We start from the raw sequence: 4,023 nt of genomic DNA, 5'->3' as shown, positions 1-4,023 counted from the left end.
GTGTTTAATGGCGGATTGGCAGACCAACATAAATGGTGCATTTCAGCCACCTACTGATCTGGAGTGTGGAGTATACTTGGCTTTGGAAGAAAAAAAATTCTATTTATTATTCCTGTTTTATTTAGATATTTAAATATTAATTCATGAATTCTTGATTGTCTTGACCCATTTCCTAACAATACTTATATTGAAATTGTATCAACTCCCATCCATCGTAACTCTTGACTTAACTGTTGTCTCTCCCTTTCATATTCTAAAAGAATACTAATAATAATGATAATAATGATAATTCATAACTATATAAAATGGCTCTGTATTCCATTGCTTTGTTCTGTCACTGGCAGGTGAATGTGTGTGTTGTGCTGTGTGTGTGTATTTGGGTGTGGTTGTTTTTGTATACATTTTTTTTAACTTTACATTCTATATTTATTGTGTATTAATAATTTGAACTTTAACCTTATTGGATGGGTTGGCTGTAGAACTGAATTGCCCCCTTGGGGACTAATAAAGATATCTGAATCTGAATCTGAACATCCCGTTACGTGAGAAAAGATTAAGAAAGGACATTTTTGGGTTCTAAAAAAGCTACTCTCCTAATTTCTACAAAATAGCAGCGAATTTCCATGAATTAAAAGCGATTTTACCCGCAGGCAGCATCGTTTCTACTAGCAGCAGTGATTCAATCTGCGTCTGAGGAGACTGTAGACAGCTGTTATTTGCACTTATTTGCATTGCTGGCAACAGAACCAGGAACTACTGTATAATCAAGCAGCGCTTAATATAGTGTTATTATGCCAAAATACTTATTTATTTCGTTTTAAATTAAACCATTGTAATCCTGAAAGTATCCCCCCTTTTTTCAAAATGTAACTATAATCTGATTACTCCGTTTTTTGACGTAACTGTAACGGATGGAGGATTAACCCATTTAATCCCAAATTTTTCCCAGACACAAAAATATCCAAATCATGTGTCATTAGTATCCCTTTGAAACAATCAATCATAATTTTTAGAAATTTTCATGGAAAAGTGTGTTTTATGATCGGTCACAATTGTGACCGGTGGGATACTGTGTTGTATCAACCATTGGACAGACTGAATATAGGTCTATTTGACCTGTGCAGTGTGTTTGTGTGTGTGTGTGTGTGTGTGTGTGTGTGTGGAGATCAGACATCAGAAGAGACGTGACCAGGGGTTAAATTGGGATTTATTATGTGGGGGGGGCTCTCCCTAGGGGGGTCCGGGGGTATGCTCCCCCCCCCCCCCAAAAAAAAAAAACATTAAATGGCAATTTCTGGAGAGTTTTGTGCAAAGAAATGGAGAAACTGAGTGTTAAATGATATGTGAAAAACTGCATGGTTAAGAGCAAATACTTTGCATTGTTGTAGTATTAACAGGTATTAGGACATTTAGCATTTACATTACTGTTAATCAGCAGTGGTGGAATGTAACGAAGTACAAATACTTTGTTACTTTATTTAAGTACATTTTTCACATATCTGTACTTTACATAAGTAGAATCAATATAGTAGGCTACTTTTGACTTTTACTTCGTTACATTTTGCAGCAAATATTATACTTTCTACTCCACTACATTTCTACAATGTTTCGTTACATTTTCTGATCAGTTTTCGCCTGCCAAAACAGGGATTGAAAAAAATCTCCTGTTTTCGGTGCTGATGCGGTGGTGACGCGTTCATGTAACATGTAAGGGTGGCGCTGCCAATAAAGGCCTAAAAGCTGTCACAAAGAACCGGCAAAAGTAATGATTATGAATATGTAAAATATAGCAAGGAGACATTTTAATTGTTTATTAATGAACAAATGTTTTCTAAAAATTACACATGCAGCACATCTGTTTACTTTTTGAATTGTTCTGTTTAAAAGAAGACATTTCAAGCATTTTACCTCAGAATAGTTTATATCTCAATTCTGATTTTATAACACGAAATTTCGACGAATATCATGCAATTCTTACTTTATATCTCCCAATTGCGACTTTATTACTCAGAATTGCGACTTTATTTCTCAGAATTGCGACTTTATTTCTCACAATTCTGACTTCATATCTCGCAATTCTGAGAAAAAAAGGGGCGTCGCCACTTTTGAATAAGAAACAATATCATACTATAAAACTCTGCACATCACATTTTTGACTTTATTGATTCTGCTTTTATTCGTAATGCAATGGACCGGTCAACGGGACATAAATTAAAGTGGGACTTTATGGGACATTTGCACATTTGCGCCGCGCCTCACAGAAATGAACCAAACTCAGTTGTTTAAATAGCCATATTTCGCGTGTTTCTTTTATATAGGCCTATAGACTATGATTTTATGAAAACAAATTTTGTTTTTTAATTTAATTATTTTTTCCTTAAATCATCCTGGCGACCCATTTTTTAAGTCTCGCGACCCACCCGAGGGTCGCGACCCAGGGTTTGAAAACCACTGGGCTAGATAGCTTGAAATGTCTACTTTTAAGCAGAACAATTCAAAACGAAAGAAAACAGACTGCGCTGCTTATGTAATTCGTATGAAATGTGCATTTCTCTCTGGCGCTGCGAAGATCGCGAGTCGTCAACTTCATCTGTCTAGCCGACACTGACATAAAAAATAACTGTTTTAATAGTAAACAATTAAAATGTGTCCTGCTATATTTTACATATTTGCCTGTTTCTTACAAAACACTGATAGGGTTTTTTTTTTTTTTTTTGAGCAGCTGCGGACAAATTCTTTCGACGCACACACAATAGACTATTACGTAACACTCTGCGCTTATGTTTTAAAAACATAATTTAACATATAAATAACATTTTTTAAATAGCCCACTTAAAGTGTTTATTACAATAAATGACTAAATGCTAAAAATTAATACATTTTAATGAACAAACATATGCGTTGCATTTACAATTCTGTGAAAACAGCACCCCCACTTCCCGCGGCCATGAATAAAATAAATATGTTATGTTCTGTGGAAAGTATCCGGTGGGTAGCCTAGTATTACTTGTGGTTTGCACAGTGTAATTCACAGAATTACAAAAAAAAAATTATTTTGCCACCTAAAAAGTTAAAGATTTTTTTGTGTCACGTCCACGGCATGTGTAGCCTATTTCCCTCATATTAAATATTAAACGCATGTGTAGACTGATATTTTCTAATGTCTGGACTCCTTTATTAAGGGAGTATTGATATATAAACAGTTTTAATATATTGGTATTAAATGCATTTTCTGAGAATTTATATTTAAAGTTTTTACTGCATGTCACGTCCATAACGCTGGAATTGACATCACTTGATTACACATTGTATTACCTTGTTATGATATAGTGACCCATACAATGTGCCAAACATATTTTCCTTACCTTGTCGTTCAAGGCCAGGGCACTTTTTGTACAACCAACGTTGTGCTGAACTTGACAAAACTGATCTCCAGCGGCGGCCAGCAGCTCGTGAGTTTTTATTTATTTATTGTTTAAGGCGGTTGAAGGTTCTGGAACTTTTGCGCGCTTCCACATCCCGCGCAACTACGGATCTCCCAGGAACATTCATTATATATTGCTGCGTACATTTATCCGTGTCGGAGTTTTGAGTAGTAGCCTAAGATGTGCATGGCATGCGCGAGCGGTGCGCGATCATGGTCGACTGACAACGAGAGCAGCTGAACAAGAATACGGCCGTGTTCCGATTGTTCTCATCTCAGTTCCGCCGAGACAAAATAGACATGCCATTTAAAAAATCTTTCATTTATTGTCAGAAATATGTTTTCAAAAGCATCACTTTCATCAAATTTGATGTGACATAATTTCCATAACTGACTGTAAACAGGCACATCAGGACACAAACGAGCAGGCTTATGTGCCGGGGCTGAGCCCCGGAGAGCCCCGGCCCAATTTAACCACTGGACGTGACCATGTGTGTGTGTGTGTGTGTGTGTGTGTGTGTGTGTGTGTTTGTGTGTGTGTGTGTGTGTGTGTGTGTGTGTGTGTGTGTGTTTCTGTGTGTGTGTGTGTGTGTGTGTGT

At 36.6% G+C, this 4,023-nt stretch overlaps 1 protein-coding gene across 1 annotated transcript in view; it reads right to left on the bottom strand.

Moving 5' to 3' along the window:
• Positions 1 to 4,023, bottom strand: part of LOC308700561 (CD276 antigen homolog) — a 1,553,888-nt gene that overhangs the window by 583,378 nt on the left and 966,487 nt on the right. The window lies entirely within an intron of this gene.

This window comes from Scardinius erythrophthalmus (assembly GCF_964197995.2).
Source record: "Scardinius erythrophthalmus genome assembly, chromosome: 1".
Lineage (NCBI taxonomy): Eukaryota > Metazoa > Chordata > Actinopteri > Cypriniformes > Leuciscidae > Scardinius > Scardinius erythrophthalmus.
The sequence above is the reverse complement of the archived record's forward strand: the minus strand, read 5'-3'. Positions and strand labels throughout refer to the sequence as shown.